Source organism: Athene cunicularia (genome assembly GCF_003259725.1).
Source record: "Athene cunicularia isolate RWA chromosome 1 unlocalized genomic scaffold, athCun1 chr1_part1, whole genome shotgun sequence".
Classification (NCBI taxonomy): domain Eukaryota; kingdom Metazoa; phylum Chordata; class Aves; order Strigiformes; family Strigidae; genus Athene; species Athene cunicularia.
Genome location: NW_020799091.1, coordinates 121,688,782 through 121,710,681, shown reverse-complemented (window position 1 = coordinate 121,710,681; position 21,900 = coordinate 121,688,782). Strand labels below are relative to the sequence as shown.

The following is a 21,900-nucleotide window of genomic DNA, read 5'->3' as shown; positions in this document are numbered from 1 at the left end:
GGAGGGAAGCTTAAAGGTAAACTCACCCCCCCTTTGTGAAGGGCTGTGGGAATCACCCATATGTCAACCTTAATTTGGGGCTTGGGGTTGAAACCCCAGCATTTCAGGGGCCCAAACCTGGACCCACTCATCGAGGGGCAGCCTCACCAGTGCCCTTTACATCTAAGTAAAATGGTTTGGAAAAGTGATGTCAAATTGGAATAAATTTGGTTTTATAATTATCTTCATTTTAGTGTTCTTATTTGGCATCTGTTTTTCTTTCTTCCTAACCTAGTTTATGGATTTCTCTATCAAGGGATATTCCACCATATCTACTGTTACAGTACTGAATGGTTTTAGAAAGCCACATCCATTTTAAACACAAACAAAGCAGGCTGATGCCTGGGGCTGTGGACTGGTGGAACAGAGAGACCAAATGGTTGGTCCCCAAATTCATATAGCAACAGCTAAGCCCCTACAAAGCAATAGTATCTTGTCTGAACTGCTGCTGGCAAGAGGCTGTGCAAGTAGCCAACCATCCAAGTGGTCATAACTTGTCTTCATCTCCCTTCCCACCAGCCCAGCAGCATGGTGTTATCTCACTGGGAATGGACACGTGATTACGGTGTTGCAACACTACAGTCCAGCAGGGAGTGAGGCTAAGCAAGCGCACAGCAAAGCCAGGGATCCCCTTACCGCTTACTCACTGATTCTTCAACTATTTGTGCAGACAACTTCTTTGCCCATTTGGCTGAGAAGCTTTAAGCTTCCTTTGGAAATAAAATTTAAAAAAAGGAAGTGATTTGTTCTTGTCCTGTGATTTCCAGGTTTGTCTTTCCTTCCGTATAATAGTTTCTACATAAAAACCCCAAACACCCATGAATTTTCTCAACACTCATGAATTAAGCTTTTAAAATGCCTATGAAGTCGCTGTGTTACGATCTCGATTGGCCTTACAGGGAAGCTGAAGCAAAGAGCACTGAAATATCTTTCTCAAGGCCAAGCATAGATTCCCCAGAAGAGCTGTAAGTAGGACCCAGATTTCCTGATTCTGAGGGCTGTTCTTTAAAATAAATCAAATTTCCTTTTGACTTCTGAAGATGCTCTTTGATGGTCGTGACAGCAATGTAGCAAGCCTTGTTCCATATTTGTAAAATTTTTCTTTTCCTTTTTGATCGCACATCCTTTAAACTTTATTATTATTATTTTTATTGATGCCAACTCTAATCTATTTCTGTTTTTATTTTGGCAGCCATGAGTTTTCCATCAAATTGGTGGAACTGTCTCTTACTAAAGTTCTTCATAGTATTAAAATTGATGAGATTGAGTTGAGGCTGCCTTTACTCTTTTTTTTCTTTTTTTTAGGGTTTTTTTTTCCTCTCTCTTGATAAAGGCAAATAAAACTGAGATGTTCCACATTTACACCTGTACCTTCTTTCACTTGGTATATTCTGATTGATGGCTCTGTTTCTTACTACTCCTTTTCTATTATCAAGCATATCCATTTGTAGTAAAATACCCAGCTATCTTCACTGTTGTATTTTCATACTCCAGTCAAAAAGCTTATTGCCTCTCAGGCACCAATTGCAAACCCTTTTCTTTTCCATCTTTCCAGGAGATTTGTGTGGCTGCTCAGTCCTGCTGCAAGACTGAAACCTTTGCCTCTTTTTTCCTTACTCATGCCATGAAGTCATAGCTGTCTGTGATATCACAGTGGGCTGCTATGGGAAATCTGGCGATATCAGAAGGAGAGGATTATAACTAGGTTAAAAAAGCTGTGGCAGGACTCGAATGATAAAGGTGTTTATCATACCATAAAGCATCTCAGTAATTAGAAATTTAAGCACAGACGTTTCCTGTTTTTTGAGGGAGAGCTGGAATTTTATCTGCTTTTTTCTCTTATGCTTCATCAAGGAAGTTCAAATTTATAAAGCAAGAAGAATTGAACCTGTACTTTGTTTTTCACACAGTAAGAGGGAAGGGAAAAATGTGCAGGCAGGCTAGGTCTATAACATTGATTTGTAACCAACAAAGGAAATGTCTACTTATGAGACACAAATCAATGTAAGCAGACTGTGAAAGTGCAAACAGAGATGTGAGAAAATTATTTGATCGTTAGTCTTCCTTTGGAAAAGACAGAGGGCCAAATTCTGCTCTTGTTTATGAGGATGTAACTTCCACAGAAACCAGAGGAGACTTGCCAGTGTGATTATGAACAAAATTTCATACGCTGTCCTGATAGCTGGAGGTGTAAGGCATTAGAGTCAGGATGGGGGCTAGACAGCAAAGGGAAGGATGCTGTAGCAAAGAAGCTATGAACCAGGTTTTGCTATTAATGAATTGTAGGTACAGAAAACGTATTGATGTTCCTTCCTGTGCAGAGGTGACCTGTGTGAACTGTGCACCTGCTTAATTCAGCTGAAATCTTAAAACAGTTTTTATTAACCTGAGCCTTTGTTGCCACAGGTTGAGATATTTTCTTGGAGATGAACTGGTGTCCTGAGAATAATCTAGTCCTGCAGATTCTAGACTACAGGGTCCATCATCTAGGAAAACCCCATATTAAGAACAAAGCCACTGTATTTTGATGGAAAATTTGGTGGTCTAATGCCTTTTGGCCTGTGGTAGTTGCTGATTTGGAAGTGAACCTCTTTGAACATGGCGAGTCTTTACAAGGTCAGGCTGCTTCTTGGGTGGGAGTTTGTCTCCCCTGGAGCTGTTTGCACCCCCAGATTTACCCTGTAGATTGATAGAATTGGTTGTTTCCACGCAAAACCCCAGGGCAAACAGTTTCTGAAGCTGTGGTTTGATGGCACAGTGGATCTGGGTCATAATACCCTATCAGAAACACTGTAGCCATAAAACACGAAGTGTTGATCTAGGATAAATCCACATACTGGTCTGAATGTTTTCAGAACAAATGGATTAACTTTATATGGCAGGCTTTATGCCAGATCAGATATCACCTGTCTGCGCCACTCTGACTTCAGGCTAGATTATATATCGTCTGTTCTCTTACAGTGACACAAACTCTTGCTAATTTGATAGTAATGTGATCATGTGCCCATGCCCAACCAGGTCAGATCTATACTGCTGAGTGATCCTGTGGTAATGGTTGTGGACTGATAACCTGAGTCTGTTCATTAGCGGGGAAACTCATCTCGACTTCAGCGTCAAAAAATCCACCCAAGTAGAGGCAAACTACCTTCCTTTAGCTCCACACCCTGCTTCAGTCTAGGCTTCAGCACCCCTTCACCTCCAGCAGTTCCCTGCATTTTCACAAGTACTGGGCTTTCCCCATGTGCCTCCATTTAATTCTGTTAGTGCAGTCACTGGAAGGAGAAAGACGACAACACATACATACGCACACGATTTTAAAGGCTTGGGTCCCCTTTGGAGAGGTAGATATTTTTATTCTGGTTAAACTAGTCTAATTCCTGTGGATATTGTTTTATTTATGCCACAATATGAGATTAAATCAGGCCATGGCTTCCCAACAGGCAAACAAAGCGAGTCTAAACAAATGATATTTTTAAAAGCTTTTGGGATAAGAATAATTTTGAATCTAAAACATGTTAAAGTGACATTAAATAACAAAAAAAGCTTACATTCATGACAAGTTAACTCCCCTTTACAGAAGGAGATGCAACAAGTTCTGTCATTTTACTGACAAACCAAAAAAAAATCCTCTTCTTTATTTTTCTGTCTTCTGAACTGCACTCGTCCTTTTGAGATGGAGGCAAAACTCTCCCTGGCACTTACCCCCAACTCTCACACGTAGTGAGTATTTCCCCTTGGGTGCTCTTTGTGTCGTGATATCTTAAAATAAATGTCTTTCTGTCAGGCATTGCTCTTATATAATACATGTTGTCATCTGGAGTCAGGCACAGTTGTGCATATTTAACCGGTTTGCTTTGTAATGCGTCATTACAAGTGACCGAAAACATGGTACAGGAAGTTGTTTGTGTGCTTTTTTTCATTGCTTATGCAACTCCCAAGCAGAAAATGTTCTTGAGAGCAGATGGTACAGAACAGTCAATTGCAAGCGCCATTTTCCAGATGCATAGATGTTTCATGTCTACTTGAAGCCAGTTCAGATGGCTTTGTAAACCTGAGTCCAACTTTTGTTTAACCCTTCACTGGGCCACCAGTGAACGTGTTTCCTGCAGGAGTTTCAGTCCCTAATAAAAATAACCTGTATGCACAAGATCTTTTATGTACTCAGATGCTTAGCCGGAATCTGGGACATGGTGTTATGTTCAGCAATTAAAATATTAATACTGTTTTTCTAGCAGGAATGTTGCACGTTCAGCAACTGATGCATGATGTATGGTTTCCATGTGTTTCTCTCTGTCAACTATCTAAATAGTATGTTGTAACACAGAGTGGCCAATATCTGAATTTCTTACAGCTTGACAAGGGGATTACTAGATAGTGAAGGCAAATTAATTTGCTTTCCTACAGAAAAGGTAAGAACTTCTTACCCTAGGGCAGTAACACAGTCAGCTCATGACTGCATGATCCTGATAAACTACAGTTTACAACTCAGCAGGTTTCTTGTTTGATTTGTTTTTTTCACTTGCTTGGGTCTTTGGACTTTTTACAGTAGGCTTGTTGCTGCTGAACCATAGGCTTTTATTTGATAACAAATGAAAGTAGTGGTCCAATCTTTCTCCCTGTTGCACCCACAGAAGTCTGTCTGAGACCAAATGAGTATTATGAACTAACTTGGGGGGCATCCATGAAAGCCTGTCTGCAATTGTTGGGCAGACCAGTCAGTTCGTGAAACACAGTTTAAGTTTAGTTCAGTTCTGACTTTACTGTAAGGTGATTTGTGGGTTCAGGGACTCATTATAATAAGTAAGACTCTTGTTTCCATAATAACAAAACCAAATTGTCAGCTATTGTCCATAGATGCTTCGAAACAGGCAAGTAACGATTCCTCCAAAGATACTGCCTGGTTATATAGTACACCTTGGTCAGAAGTAGGCAGAGAACCAGAGTCTGACATCTGATCCACTAAGCTTTATTGTTTGCAAGTATTTCCAACAAACTTTCAAGAAAGATTATCTGAGCTGAGAAAGATAATGGATTTAGAAATAAAAGCCGAAGGAGAACATTTTTTATTATATCATCATTTAAGTTTTTTATTGTTTATTACACTCCCACAATGTGAAGAAATGAACCTAAACTGAACTCTCAAAGCTGAACAAATCCAGAAGACAAACTGATTTTCCAAATCCCTGACTCCAATCCATCTCTTAAACTGACAGAATATAGAAGTTTGGAATGGATGAAGTCTGGCTTTTATGCTGGTAATACCATGTAATCCAAGCTTAGATGCCCAGGTATGCTGATTGATGGTAAGAGTGGTCAAAAGGAAGTGGTTTCTTTGGAAAACTTTGTGAAACAGTCTAGAACTACTGTTTGTGAACAGGTTCTCCAGGGAAGTGGTCACAGCACCAAGCCTGTCAGAGTTCAAGGAGTGTCTGAACCATGCTCTTAGTCATATGATTTAGTTTTAGGTAGTCGTGCAAGGAGCGGGGAGTTGGACTCAATGATCCTTATGGATCACTTCAAACTTGAGGTATTCTATGATTCTCTCCTTTTGAAGAGTCTTGTGTTTGTTATTAACCACAATCAGGATACTAAAGTTGATGGACCTGGTAGCTCATTTCTCTGCAGCAAAATTTTGTCTCATTTGGCAAGAGGACAGGCGGTTCAATGTCTCACAGAACAGCAGTAACATTAGAATTTATTCCTTGACCTCCTACTAAATGAAAGTTCAGAAATTTTGGGACACCACAGTAGTCTTCAGAAACTCCTTCTTTCTGTGGGCCACTTGGGTTACAATATGAATAATATTTTCAATTTATAAAGAAATTTCATTTGAAGACTTCATTATTGATTTGCAGCATTATCTATTAGCCTTACAGCAATGAGGGATCTGCATATTGTCCTTTACTTTTCCAAGGGGGAAACTGAGGGGTGGAAAAAATAAGTGTTTGTCAGAACTGTGAAAAGTACCAACTTTATCAAAATGTGAGCCTTCTCTGAGAGATAGAACGAGAGTTCAGTCTAGAAAGAGTCAAGCTTTCAGGTCAGGATCCAACCATGGCCTTTGCCATTCATTGCTCTTTCAGAACCAAACAGTGCTGTCAGGTTTTCTTTTCACTCCCTCTTGCTGCTTGGGCTGTGAAGCAAATTGCACGTACTGGACTGGCTTCTCAAGGCAATAAGTGAAAAATGGCATTTTAAAATAATAGTTGCCAGGTCCTGCAGCTCAGAACTGTCATATTGCATGTTAAAAGCTCACTCCTTCCCAGAAGTGAGTTGTAAAAAGTAGTATGAATATATGTGTGTGTGTGTGTGTGCATGTGTCTGGGTCTGGGACACAGACAGATTCCCTACCTGGAAATGGCTTGCTATTATTAGACATGCAGTTACCAGGGGTTATGTAAGACAATTGAAGCTCTGTTTTTTAACAGAGACATGATTCATGCTACTTGTAGTAACAGTAACCACCTCCAAACGAGACAGAAAGCAGACACAGACAAAAGGCTGAAGAAATCAATGCTGGCTGAACACAGCCATCCTCCTGATACCTTCTGCCTCTCAAACAGCCATCGGGTTATCAGCGGTGGAGGTTGATGCTAATTGTGAAGACTTCTGGAGTTACTGAGCACCTGTATTGACGGCGTTTGCAGGGACTGGCTGAGGCTGCAGGAGATGCAAGGGGGGCACAAGCGCTGGGCACACTTTGCTGTGTTCTCAGCAATGTCTCTGGTGTTCTGCGGGAGGCTGAGGGAGCTGTGAGCAGAACTAGCACTCCTACTCTATTTTCTCAGTTACTCCTGCTGGGAAAGGCTGGAACCAAAACAACTTTTGGCTCCTCTGCAGTTAACACTTCTACAGTCATTTTTATAGTAATGTGGAGGGAGAGTCGAGACCTGGAGTAGCTTTGAACTTCTGCCAGCACACTTCATTAGAGCAAATTGTGAAATCTGGTCGAACTAGAATAGCTCTGAGCTCCCCTACAGCTAAAATTCCCGATCCATTACCTATGGTACTTCTTGGCGGTCATGGCAGAGTATTTGCAAGTGCCTTCATAATTTTGTTCATCTGGGCCGTTTTCTCAAACAATTTCTGTTGGGAGATACCAGGAGTAAGGTAGCTGCCAGATTGTCTACAAAGATCCAGTCTCTTCCTCACAGAATTTCTTTTATGATAGGAAAACAAGTTATGTTCAGAATACCAAAGTGAGCACTGGTGGGGTGCTTATTTACAGAGTATCACCTTCCAGAAATAAAAGATAAGGAAGTTGTTGTTGGGTCCCCTCAAGTTACTGCCATTCCCTAACATGTCTCCTCTTGGAAGACTGTGGATCTCCTGTAAAATTTCATTTCAGCATCATCTAAATTGTTCTGCGTAGTAACTTCTGCTGTCAAGGAAAAGGATGCTGAGATTTGGAAATGGTCTTTTTAGCACTCAGAAGACAGCCCTCCTACGTTAGCAGAACTTATCCAACAACAGAGCCAACTGCCTTCAGTTTCATTCAAGAAAGTTTTGAAATGGCCAAAGAAATAGCCTCTAAGAGCCACAGAAGAGAGCTGAGTACTGAATTCCTATAAATCTCAAGAGTTTATCATTTTCTAATACTGGAGTAAGAATAACAACAATGATTGCTATTTTTTTTTCCTTAATACATTAGACTGTATATATGGTACAGAGTAGAAATCACTTCAGCTACTATTAATGTTAGTAATCATTCTCCATCAGCCACATTGCATACAGTTTTAGGAGAAAAGTGAAAAATAACTCAGAGTGCCTTAAAAATGGAATTGTAGTCATATCCTGACTCTGCTTTCCTGGCACGGGGCATTTAAAACCCAGATCTGAATAACACAGCTGGCACTGACATCTCTACATTTCAGGCACAGTTAAGAAAAATCCTGGTTTGATGCAGATGATACATAACTTTAAAAAGCAAATAATTATCACAAATATACATCACACCTCAGGACACATTGCTGTCAGTGACTTGACATTTCAAATGATGAGTTTCACAAATATGCATAACCATCAGATTTGATTGAACAATGTTTTAGAATAATTCACATGCTCATCTAGAACTTTTTTCATTGTGTTTTGGCACTGAAGCATGAAACAGGAAATCTACAGTGGGTTTCTCTTTGCTTGTGAGGAAGCAAATGCTTTGATCAGTTCTATGTACTCCAAGGCAGTAGTCAGTTATTCCTCAATGGATAATGAAACCAAAGCCCAGAGTGACTCTGTTTCTCTGTGGATCCTGTGTGATATTTTATATATAGTTTTTGACATAAATCAAACAATCTTTCATTTGTACAGTTTGAGGCAGCAAGCACACGGGAAGAATCGTGTGGGAAAACATGCTTGTGGTCCTTTTTACCTAGTTTTTCACTGCATTGGTTACTGACTCTTTAATGATTGACTTGCAAGGGAAATCTTCAGAGACAGAAGACAGTCATCCAAAACAAAATTAAAAAAATATTCAAAATCATTTGAATGTTTTTCCTGACTGTCAGAAAGTAACATGATTGTTTAGCTCGGCATTTGGGCAGTGGTGTTACAAACCATTAAAAGATAACCGTTAAAAGAAAAGATTCCTTATCTCAGATCTTGTTCCTCAGAATGCATACAAACATGATTTTTAATAGAAATCTTCCTCTAGTAAAGTTAGGCAAAAATCCTACAAGTTTCTTCCTCTCCTTACAAGTCATGTAATAAAAGCTAGTGAGAGGGAGGAATTCCATCAAGATGGTGATAAGTTTTTTAGGGGGGGGAGGAGGATGTTCTGTTTTTCTGTTTATCTGTTTGATAACCTGGCTCTTGATGCTTGAGGAAAGTAGATGTATGAGTGAAAGTTTCATTTCTTAGTTTACCTTGAGGGGAGTGGTTCTGTGACAAATGGATCAAATCCTTTGAAATTTATAGCTGGTGGTATTCCATTGTCCTACATGGAATTGTACCTTAAATGAATGTAAAGTGTCTCATAGTTTCTGTGAGCCACAAGCCACAAAACCCCCCCAGGATTTCATTACTTTCATCCATTACCATTTTGTATCATCTTCCATTCTCAGGACAATGTACTTCTGACTTGTGATTGAGATCATCTTTCAGCATAAGAACGACAAATTTGATGGCCAGACATTGATGCATGAAGTGCTGTACCATTGTGACCAAGAGAGAGGGACATATTGCAGAACAGTGCCAACAACATATAGCGGCATTAAATTGCGTTACGTGTTGCGATTACACAGTCCCTGCACCTAGGTGAAAATACATTATCAGTTTACCAACCTGGTTGCTGAAACATGGAGACTTCAAGGACCTTCAGTACTTTCTTCAATTCACCAACATCTATGAGACTAAGAGTTTCAGGGTTTATGCCACAGTATTTGCAAGGACAGCATTCAATGAAACTAAAGCAATGTGTAGGGGAGGAGGGAAAAACTCAGCTCATTCTCTTCATATGCTTTCATTGTTTTTGTTCTTCCTGAAAAATAATGTCCTTTCAGATTTCGTTTGACATCTCCATGATGTTGAACAGATTCGGAGAAATCACCAATATTTTGACAGGGTTCCTTGGCAATGAAATGTTCATGAAGCTCATCTGTCATGAGCTAATCTGGCTCATCTAGCCAAAGCAGTAGCTTAGGCGGATATATTACTGTAACAGTTTAATTTCTACACATTTTCTTCATCTCTGGTGATTGCAGTGATGGCAACTCATATTTCAGCTGCAGAAACATTGGTAGTAATTGCAGCACAACTGTACCTTTGGGTTTGTGTAGAACCTTACTTAAGGTAACAAGGCAGTGTCATGTTGTCCAAGTTTTGCCTTCTCAGTAACAAGGCAAAACTGCGCTGGCTGTCTTCAGTGTTCATGGCTTCAAAACCTTAACTCTTACCTCTATCCCCTCCCACGGACTTTTTGAGTTTCACACCATAATGCTGATGCCTCAGCGCATGAATGCCTGAGGCTGTTCATACTCTCAAATTGCCTCAATAAATACTAGATATCTGTGGAAAACTAGCACTCCAGACTCAGCAGCACTAGCAGTATACATGTACTACCCACAAATCAGTCTGTTCCCTGGAAAGCTTATGTAGGTGCAGTTCCACTGAGCACTGATTTACTCCATATTTGACACCAGCATCAATAAAATCATTACTTTATCTATTTGCCTCAGCTGCACCCCACTTTAATGATTTGCTTTGAAAAGTATGTGGGTTCCTCCAATGTTCAGATAGGATTGTGAAGATTTCTTTCATAGTAGTAATATAAAGAATTCTGTGTTGTTATACCCAGCAATATTTTGCCAGAATAAGAATTTTAAAATAATAATTGTATACATAACTATACAGACATACATATATATGTGGTTACCACATATGTGTATATGTGTCTATATGTACAATACTGTTTCTTCTCTTTACCATTTGTGAAAAGATAACTCATGGTCTGACACAGTGACATAGTTCAGTCTGGCATTACAAATTTCTGTATTCATTTGAATGTTTAGCTGAATGTTACATCAGTGATTTGGGTGGTCTGCTTCTGCTGCGATTAAGTCTACCAACTACTAGTATTTAGTTGCTTCTTCCCAGGTTATCAGTGATCTTCACCATTTCAAATCAGGTGTGCAAAGTCCAAACAGATGTTTAACAGTGCTTTACCCTGCTCTGTCTATGGCAATGTGCAGCCAAGAGAGCGACATATGCTCTGCTTGGGCACCGTCTAACCCCTTTCTCTGCAGGTGTGGGGTTTATACACACAACACACTAAGTATAATGAGATCTTCATTAATGGAAAATAGACAGCACCCCAATTTATATTTTAAATGAGAGAGAACTTTTCCAAAAGTTCAGAGTTGAGGCCTTGTACCACTGCCCAGGGTAGGAGGGGCCATTCAGCATGGGGAGTAGAAAGAAAAGTCAGTAGGGGAAGAGTTATCCTTTTGGACCTTAGCTCTTAGGTATGGTTACACGTTACATTGAGAATACTGCTTGCAAATACAAAGAAATATCATAAGAATCAACAGACGAAAGTGAGACCTGGAAAATGCCTATTCCAAGTGTCAAATTAAAACTTAAGAATTGTGGCTTAAGGGAAGTGAAATTCTATAGTATCAGATAAAAGGCAGTAAAAGAAGGGAAAAAGAAATGGATACAGACAAGTAATAGAGGGCTTGTGAGACAAAAAGTGGGAACATGATGTAGACTTTACTACAAACTACATTGCTATTCCAGATTTCAGTAAGTACCCCTGGCTCTTCAGGGAGAGAGTTTTTTTTTCTCTAGTACTTCTGCAAAGGTGTCCTTGTGGGAACAAGACTGCTTTACCAGACTAAAGCAGTCCAGCCTCTTTAAACAATCTTTCTGTAAATTTCTAATCCATTAACAAATTAATTTCTGAATTTCGGGCCCAATTACTGATAGTGGACATACAGTGCTCCCAGTAGAATACAGAAATGAGAGTTTTCTCTCATAAATGAAGCCCTGACTTACAAAGAATTCGTGCTATGGCCTTCTGATAGCATGTCCTGTGCTGCTAAATTTTTATGTTTTCTATGGCACAAGTTCTGGCCTTTGTTGGAAGGGTGGTTTTTATGTCACAGTCTGTCTTGATCTCTGTTTAAGACACTGTGGTTGTATATTTATCTATAGGTAGCCAACAGCCTAACCTTGTTCATGTAACATAAATACCACAATCTGTCCTAGTCAGAGGATGTACCTTCTTTTGATAAAGAAACAATAAAATACATCTGGAATAACCCACTTCATGCAGCAGATTGACTCTCGAATCACGTTTGTTGATGTTCTTGTCTTCCCCTTCTCATTGCCACTTTAAGAATTTCACCCAAAATGCTACTCCCAGAGAGAAAAAGTGACCAAAAAAGAATTGCATTTAGCCTACACAGCTCGGTCTGAAAATATATCATGATTGTGAAAGCGTCAATTAAAAGTGACCCCACCTTACTCAAGAGACCTGTACAATATGTGGATTAAAATCAGACATGCTAACTTCTGTGGCACTAGCAAGTTCTTATTTTCCATTGCCTCATGATAGACAGCACTGTGCCAGCACAGCAAATAAGAATAATCAGAAATAAGCTCATAAGAAGCTCGTCTTTTAATTTTTTCATTACTAGGGATCACACAAAAGGCAGAAGGAAGTAGACATCTGAAGATATCAGGCAAAAGAGTATTGTGGGGATAAAATAAATAGCAGTTGACTAAAAAATTGTGTCCGCTTGATCCGGACTCACTAAGAAAAAGAAAACTGGGGTACCAATTATCAAGCAAAGAGAAAGAGCTATTCTGCTGGTTGTTTCTTGCAGGTCAGACATAGGAGCACCCCCAACAAAGGGAATATTGAAGGTGTTTGATGGTGTCTCAGAGCAGGAAGAACTACAGCCAGGGGAAGAGGTAGAAACATTCTGTGGGGACCAACCCAGAAAAAGCAAACTTCAGGACCAAGCACCAGCAGGAAATTGATGTTTATAATATTTAAGTCATCTGTAAGGGAAATATTGTGATGGTGTGTTGTATAAAGAGCAGACTCAGGCCAATGTTTGCTTATGTGTGTTTTAAGTAATATGATATGACAGACCACATCAGATCAATGGCGCTGATTAATGAACAGCTCTGGAAAAGTAGCTAACAAGAGATGAAAGGGTCAAGACACAAATTTCAGGAGGGAGGAGAAAGAGGATCAGTGCCTCAGAATATGGAGTTATGGTCCAGGAGCCCATTAATCATCAACATTATTATGTAAAGTACCACATTTTCTCCTGACTTTATGCCCACTGCAACTCCACTGAAGCCAGTATAGAATTGACCTAAAGTGTACATCTTAAATCACAATCTGTAATACACCACTGCTATCATAAAACAGACCTTCCTTAATAAAAACAGCAATACAATTAATGTTTCTTATAACCTCTAAATTACCAGATAAAGCTTGGGAAGATCAAGGTGGAATAAAAGCATATATAAAATGCCCAAATTACTATCATTAGTGGAAATATTTAAGTAATAAGAGTCTGCATTTCTGGAATGCATTCATGCAGAAAACCTATCTTCCAAAATCTTAATTAAGCACACAGTACCTCATGGAGCAGAAATGTAATGCTTTCCTTTTCGGGATGGAGGAGCCCTGGTAGAGAGGGGAGAAGTTGCTTAACCCAGTGTCACACATCCCATTCCCCTGTTGTCCTGCTCGTCTATCTTTTAGCCCAATCTTCTTAAGGTCAAAAATCCTTTTCCTCTAATTTTCCCCAAGCTAGATTAAAACTTTTAGAAAAATTCAGGGTGTTTCCTTCTCTGATGCACTCCCCATGTCTTCTGAAGCACCATCAGCTTTGTTGATTTTATGTTCTTAAAATGCACCTATCAACTGCTGATGATCTCAGTACTTTATGCTCATCACACTGGAGGAAAAGAGATGTATCTTCACAGGCCATAGCAAAAATTACGGAGAAAAATTCAGATATTTTAAGTGTTGCCTTTCACAGAGATTTTAGTGCCCAGATTTTGTAGAAGACTTTGAACAGCCCATCTCTAACAACTTGTCTGCCTGACCCTTGATGCGGAGCCAGATTGAGTGCTAGGCAGTGCTACAAGAGAGAGCCACTTGGATTGGGATCCCAGAGATTGGAAGAGCAATAATGACACAAAAAGAGAGGTGACAAAATATGCAGGATTAGTACATGCAGTTCTTAGGCTTCTCTTGTGTGAAATTAGGAGTGAAGTGAGCAGGAGTTCTGTCAAAGTAAAGACTAAAGACCTGATCCTGTGATTTTTCTGCTTCTAGTACAAGTTAAAAATGCATGTTAACTGAAATATTGGGCAGTCTTTAAGGCAGACGGGTTTTATGCCTTAAAAAGGTGAGCAATAGCCAGATAAAAGACAGACTGATGCGTGCAAAGTGGATATAAGAAGCGAGGTCATCATTAACAGAACAGGTGGGGTGAATATGGAAGTGGGAAGGAGAGCTTGAAACTAAGCCATGCTGAGTGTTAGCAAGGACTTAAATCTACAGAATCCTTGAGCGTTAGTGCAACTTTGAAATTCAGCCCTTGGTAGTGGTCAAAAGTGTCACTGTTTTATGTAATTCTTTTGAGCTAACCTGATGCTGGTGTATGGTTCCTCTCCAAAACCCTGGTGAAACTCTGAGGTTCAGGCTAAGTTGAGGATTTTTGTGTGCGTGTTTAAATTTACTCAATTTGCAATTCAAAGCAGATGCCAAGAGGGGAGAACCTACAAAAACTGGAATCAAAGAAAACGTTTGCTTGAGCCCCTGTGAAGTGTAGCTGCCAGGTTTCATGTAGCCTCTTGAAATCGGGATGTAGCATATATCCCAGCCACCAATAAACGTCATCATTACAAAATGTAAAAATTGAACATAAAACCGAATGTATATTTTGTGAAGTACATTATTACAGTGTCATCTAAAATCCTTCATTGTGTCTGCTGGCACTCATTCCGGTGTTCCTGCTGCACGAACAGTGGGGGTTTTTTTATTGTGTTGCATTTACAGACATAAATTCCAACTTGCACAGTGACATTAACTACCTGTGAAATAACAATTACATCTCTTATGATTTTTTGTTCACCTTCTTGATTTCTCTGATAAAGCAAATATTTGCTTTTCTTGTCTGATCAGAGTAGGCAAAATCATTTATTCATGGAAATAGCACCATTGGCTTCACTGTGGGTAGGACTGAATATGCCGATGTCCCAGGAGTTCTTTGCATAAGTGAAGTGAGCAGGATTTAATTCTGCCCCTGGACATACTTCCAACATCCACAATGAGCCACCCAAAGATCATAAGAAGCTAGCAAAGGAGGAGTTCTGTTAGTCTAGAGAGAGATTCAAGTCCCCTAAAAATGTAAATACTCCCAAAAGCTTAGGTCTGGGTAGTGAAATCACCCTCCAATAAATACTGGAGCTGAGGTGTTTCTTTGGATCCCTTTCCGTATTAGTCCATTTAGTCCAACTCCCTCTTTAGCTCGGGAGATTTCGGACATAAAACTGCCACTGAGCTGAATCTTTCCTGAAGGGCTGACAATAAGTTACTTCACTGGATTCATCTCAGTAGACCTGGTGGCTGATAGGAGATAAGTGGGCTTTCTGCTTTAATGTGAGCCATCATTTTTTGTGATGTAAAGACAGCAAAAGAAGCAAAGGAGGATTTTTCCTTCCTTTTCCAGCCTTTCAGTGCTGAGGAAGTGTTTGTTGCTGCTCCGAACAGGACTAGCCTTGTTGTTGGTTGATCTGATGAGATGCACTTGAGTGCCAAGTTTGTGCTAGCTCTCCATCACTGCTCCGTGCTCATGCCATTAGAGTGAGCAACTTCTCAGAATGAACCCTACTGATAACGCTTTGCTGGCTGATCCTCCCTCTCCTCCTCACTTCACCAGAATAGGTTGCATGGGCAGACTGGGGTAACCAGGAACTGACTCTGTTGTTGTTTGCAGCTAGGACTGGAGGGATTGAATTCGGCACTACCAGGCTGCAGCCAGCTGTACTGACAGCGGAGAATGCCAGTTAACGTTGCAGCAAGTTTTCTTGCTCTCAGTAAATAATTATTATTTCCCCCTGACCTTTCCTTTTGGTTCTTTCTGTTACAGACACAGCCTCTCTCTGTTCCCTGCCCCAATGAACGTCTGCACTAGGTCCAAGGCTTGGAGTAATTTACCTGAAGAGTGATACCATTTGGAAACCACTGTAAGTATATATTATCTCTTATAAAAGACTTCTTGTTTCAGAAAAAAAAAAAAAATTAAAAAACAAAACCAAACTGCAGCACCTGTGAGCGTTACTGACGAGGGTGAGCTAAGTTTTGCTTTTGAAATTTGCAAGGAAATATGTGGGAAAAAAATATGTCAATAAAAAAACTGTTAAATATTTAAGTCATAGCCTCACAGCATAGTTCAGCAATGGCTGGTTTGATGTGCTTGTATCTTTTAGTTTGGCAGGTTCTCCCTGCTTACTGCTCTAGTTCATCTGTTCTAGTTGGTTCATCCATGTTTGTCTTCAGAGTGTTTATCTTGTTTTTTATTCTTACTACTTTTTAATGAGACGATTTTCCTCTTGTTGGTGTTTCATGCAATACAGATTGAATTTACTGCAACTCCTTTAAAGGTTTACACTGTTCTGGGCCTTGAGTCATTTATGATTTAAGGCCATCACAATTTGGTAGATTTGGCTGGATTACGTAGTCGCCTGAGAGAATTTTGACTTTGCATTGTGGTTTTATTGTGCTCTGAAATTATCAATTGCCTGTTATTTACACCTTTTTCCCTGTAGACCTCATATTTTTGATTTCTTATGATCGATTCTCGGTGCTTGCCATTATTGTTGCAGTGTTGCGAGAGCCAAGATGCTCTGAGGTTTTAAGTCAGGCCTAACTTTCGTGAGACTTGTGGTTTAGATGGAAAAAATGGACAAATTTGCAGGGGCATATAAATCCCACTTCAGGCCTCAAACAGACCCTACAAATTTCAATCTTAGTTTAACTTATTCTCCAAGTTTAATTTAATTATGTTAATCAGTCTCCTGTAAGGGATTTTGGAGTTTATTTTACTTTTCTGTGTTGATTAAATTTTCCAGGCTTTTATTGCACTAGAACATTGGGCCTCTCTTGCCAGTTCTCTGTGCTTCCCATTCTTGCTCTACAGTGTTCTGCTGGGATTTCTCTTTCATATTACATTTTATGGCGATGTTTTCAGGAGTTTGTGTTTTCCATTGTATGACACAAACTTGCAATCAGAGATTTTAAACAAACTGCCAGTCATGTAGCTGTAACAGCATGAAGATCAATGTGGCTGCAAATCATCAGAGAAGCTGTGTGAATATTCAGGCAGTCAGCCTGTGCAGGACTTTTTAACTACTGAAGCAACACTTCTGGCAGGAAAGCTGGGATGGCTCAGGTGGTTTAAAGCAAGCTTGTCTCGGGGAGCTTCATCCTCAGGTCTGGCATTCGGTGTGCCCTGAATTTTGAGGTGAGGTCGCTAGGCACATTTCAGTGCTTTTTACTGGGTTTGGGGCTTTACATATATATATATATATATATATATATATATATTCAGTGATTGTACTCATCTCTCTTTCACTTTGTCACTTTCTAAATATGTATTGTCAATGTCATGTCTGGAAGAGACACAACAGTGGCAGTGATAAGCACTGATATCAGGAGCTGTGTTAGTCGCACACAGGCAGAGGAAGAATGTGCAGCAGAACACTCGGGAAAAATATCACTTGAAATCAAACGTGAACTATTTTCACACCCTTGTATTTTTAGGATCTGAAAAGCCAGGGGTTCTTTGTAATTATATGCAGTCTCTGTGAATTACTAAGGTGAACTGTACACCAGTGAGTTAAGCGCAGTGCTTGGGCACTACAGGCATCTCTGACCTGACAGCACTTAATAGAAGGTGATGCCATATTTGTGAGGAGGAGAAATAATCCCTGGAACATGGGTGGGCAGACTCAGCCAGCAGCAGCACTTGTAACAACATCAGCAACCCTGTGGTGTGTTCCCTCTGTGCTGTTTAGTATGCAATGAACAAAGGTCTGGTTGGTGACCCAGCCCTCCCTGTATTCAGAGGCTGAAAACTGCCTCATTATTGTTCATTATGTAGTATTATTCTCATACAGTCACATTATCATAGTTTCCCCTGAGAGCCAGGATGCTACTGTGGGTTCTGCGCAGCTACACTGGTTCCTATACCTGAGCTAAATTGTTTATTGCTAACCTGGTGTCTGCAGGACAGAGAGCTGTTCCTTGTGTAAGGGGAGGTTCAAGCGTTGGTTATAGCTGCTTGTCTAAGAAGTACAACAAGCATACATTGCCTTGTTTTGACAGAGACCTGGTTTGATGGCCCCTCTGCGAGAACGTGGTAACTCATTGAGGAGAAATTGATTTCAAACTCAAATAATGGTTGCAAGGGAGATACATGCAAAGAAATCATGTGTAGAGAGCAAGTGGAGGGTTGGGGGAGAGAAGGCTGTATGTGAGAGTGGCAGCAAGAAGGGTGAAGCATAGCAGTGGTTTTAAAGGCATTCCAATGCTCAGAGGTAGCAATTAGTTTATCAACAGATTTGAGGTTAGGACATCCAAAATATTACCCGTTCTCCATTCAAATTAAACAGAAAGAAGCCAATTCTGTTTTGCAGCCAGTGTCCAGACCCTTGCAGTCACTGCAGCACTGGGAGTTGTCCACTACTTGAGACCTTGTTGTATGATAATGTAAAGGTAGATGGAAAGGAGGGAGTGCCCCACTGCGATGAAGATACTGACAGAAAACAGGAATAAAAAGGTGGCAGCGATTTTACATCTTGCTTTACACTGGAAAGTGCTGAGGCACACAGTTCAGTTCAGGGATGACAGTGGATGCAGTTAGCCTGATACTAAGTACTGGAGAGCACACAATCATGAAAAAAGAGAATGTATTTTAAGTAGTGTAAATTAACATAATGAAAAAATAACACAATAAATATAAGTGAACACTGAAAAGTGAATACCAACTAAATTCAAAAGCAAAGTACCTGGACATAGGGTAGAAAATTTACAGAGATGGAGTAGGTAGGATGTCTAGAAATGGACTGGATAAATCCCTTATCAGTAATAAATTGGTAGCAAATATGAACTCTGCAGTGACCCTCAGTATTCAGGTTAGCTTAGAAAGGTCAACATCTTTTCTGTCCCCAACTTCTGGGAGTCTGTGCATCAGGTCCATATGCTCAATTGCCACGTTGTTGCTATATCAGCCTTCTGCCATCCTTCACAAGAAGCAAAGATGATGATGACCCTCTGATAATTTGTAGAATGGGTGTAGTATTTGGAAGCACTTGTGATGCACCACAGGTGTGTGTATAGAGCTCAGAGATAACTGGAGATCATAATGGAGCCCCTGGCTCCAAGGGCATGTTCCCGAGTCTTTTGCAAGTAAGTTGTGACTTTTATTGCTCATACTAACAAGTATAAAACAAACTCCTTTTTTCCAGAATTAGTCTGTAGAGAAGAACATAATCACATGAAATAAAGTAGCAAACTACACTGACCCTTACTACTGAAATAACCCCACAGGACTGCCAATCAGTGAAGTCCGGGGATGGTACATAAATAATTATAATTTGGGAAGGTTCCACAAACAATATTTATTGTTTTCATTCCTACCCCTGCTTTCAGGGGTTTTGACGTAGCTATGACGAGTCATACTTTTTCACAGTTAGTGTGCCATTTTACCTTCTGGAACATGGAGATATATTAGAGAGCTTGCTGATGGAAGTGTTCATAGAAGAAGTGTGCAATCAAAAAAAAAAAATTAGGTTGGAAAGGTCCTCTGGAGGTCTCCAGTCCATTTCCCTGCTCAGAACAGGGCTGACTTCCAAGTTGGATTAGGTTACTCCGGGCCTTGTTCAATTAAGTTTTGAAAATCTCCAAGGATGGAGATGCCACAACCTGATCCAGTGCTTAACAACTCTCCCTGTGAAGACTATAGCAATAAGATAGCAATAGAAGTAGCCTATGTAAGTGAATATAAGAATATTTAATTAGAATATATAGGTGAAGATCATAGCAATAGGAGCTTTCTATGTGGGCAATAAGGTAGAACAAAAGGATAGCAATTTACTTACAGCAATAGCAGGTTTTTTCTGGCTTTGCCCATTGTCCTTTTCTGGCAACAGCAGTCAAACATTGCAGGTTGAAGAATCTAGTTTGGGTTTCTTCATAGGTATTTTTGATCACAGTGTCCACAGAAATTTATTTTTTAAATTAAAGTTTTCTTTAGATCCTTAGCTGATTTGCCTGTTTCTCTTACTCAGCCTTCCTCACGCGGAAGCCTGCATTCCTTTCAGGTGGTACTGAGATAGAAGAGGAGACTCCAGGGACACCTTATAGCAGCCTTTCAGTACCTAAAGAGGGCCTACAGGAAAGCTGGAGAGGGACTTTTTACTGTAGTGATAAAACAAGGGGTAATGTCTTCAAACTGAAAGAGAGTAGCTTAGATGTGAGGAAGAAATTCTTCCTTGTGAGGGTGTTGAGGCACTGGAACATGTTGCCCAGAGAATCTGTGGCTGCCTCCTCCCTGTCAGGGTTCAAGGCCAGGTTGGACGGGGCTTTGGGTAACCTGGGCTAGTGGAAGGTGTCCCTGCCCATGGCAGGGGGAGTGGAACTAGATGGTCTTTAAGGTCCCTTCCAACCCAAACCATTCTATGAAAATCCATTCTATGAAAATTCTGTGAGATGCCGGGCATGTCTGAACAGTGCAAGAGAAACAAACCGTTGTGAAGAGGTATCACCTCTAGTACCAGTCAGCACCATTGCCTCTCTTCCTATCTAGTGAGCACAACAAGTCACCAAGCTGCAGGACTCTGATGTGGAAGAGTGATGATACCAGAGCATCTTGATAACATAGGGTCAGCCTTAAGAGCAAAGTAGAAAACAGGTTTAGAAAGGAGGAAGCAGAGGCTGCTGTGCACAGCCTTACTAGTATCACTGCCTGTTGTTAAAGTACTTTTTAACCTGTCCCCCTAATGAGTTTTGAAGGCCTGAGAGGCACATGTGGGATGAGACACAATGAAGCATCAGTCAGTGCTTGGTCTAACAGCCCAACTGTGGCTGTGCTAGTAGCCAACAAGTCGTGCTTACTCAGACCCTGCAAATAACAGCAGTGTCCTGCCCCGGGGAGGCAGCTTTGTGTGTGGATAGAGCTGGAGCCAGAGGCTGCATTCTGAGCATGTAACTTGGGTTAACTCTGAGCTGAATACAGACATTAAATATGATGGTTCCGCTTCCAAGTGCAAGGGGCTTACGTGCATCCAGAATCTAACACTACATACATCCTTTCCTACCTGAACAAAAAGCTGTGCTATCTGAAAGCTTCTTGGGTAGCAGCACTGTAAAAAAACACTGCTTTATACGTGGGTTCCCTGCAGCCCCCGGTGTGTGCTGCCTGCACGTGGGAAAGTCATGGGATCTGGAAATGAGGCGTGTGAAGGTGTGCCAGAGTTCGTACGCCAATGCAGACTGTTAGGAACAAAACATATGCAGTCCATACACTTTAAAATACATGGGCCCATATACAATCTCTGTGTCTTATGCATCCTCATCCGCACAGCAGGAGATGGATCTCAGTGACAGAACGGAGACCAGACGGAAGGATGCCCGAGCTTGGAGTGATGAGATGCTCTGTTTAGTCCTCAGGAAAAAAAAAAAAAAAAAAAAAAAAAAAAACTCCTTTAAATTATTTTATTTTCCTTCTATTTAAAATGGAATAAATCAGTTCAGCCCCTTGCAGGGCTAAAATTGCACAACTTTAAGGAAGGTTAATTTAGTCCTCTGTTGATTTAGATTAGACTTTAGCCCGGTATATTTTGAGAGTATTGATTATATAGGTGGAAGATACAGCAGCGGTACCATCTGCCCATCCCGTTGCCTGGGGATTTTTAACCCCAGTAATCCAAAACTCACCAGAGCTTCCATCACCTGCGGAGTTACCAGCGTGACCCTCCAGTGGCGGTGGCTCACCTGCAGGGCTCAGCCCCCCTGCAGCACCCCAAAAACTTGTCCATCTGGGACCGAGAGCCTTTTTCATATGTTTTGGCAGTTTGGGGCCATCCCCTCAGCACTGGGCAGCCCAAGGCAGGTGCCAGTGGCCGACCAGGCCCAGCACCTCCTTTGCAGGGAGGGGGGCAGATTTGTTTTATGTCTTTTTTGGCCAGTTAAACTTTTTTTTTTTAACTATTATAATTATTATTATTATTATTATTATTATTATTATTATTACTACAGTTTTTCATCCCTCCCTCACCCTGAGCTTTCACGTCCCGGCCGAGGAGGCACGTCGCGAGCAGGGCCGCTGCCCG

General features: G+C 40.6%; 1 protein-coding gene across 2 annotated transcripts in view; it reads left to right on the top strand.

Annotated features, from left to right (window-relative positions):
• ZBTB20 (zinc finger and BTB domain containing 20) overlaps window positions 1–21,900 on the top strand; it is a 395,593-nt gene that overhangs the window by 345,217 nt on the left and 28,476 nt on the right. For both annotated transcript variants that reach the window (XM_026853090.1, XM_026853082.1), the window contains one exon: window positions 15,657–15,753. The gene's annotated coding sequence lies outside the window, so the exon portion shown is untranslated. The remainder of the gene's footprint in view (window positions 1–15,656; window positions 15,754–21,900) is intronic.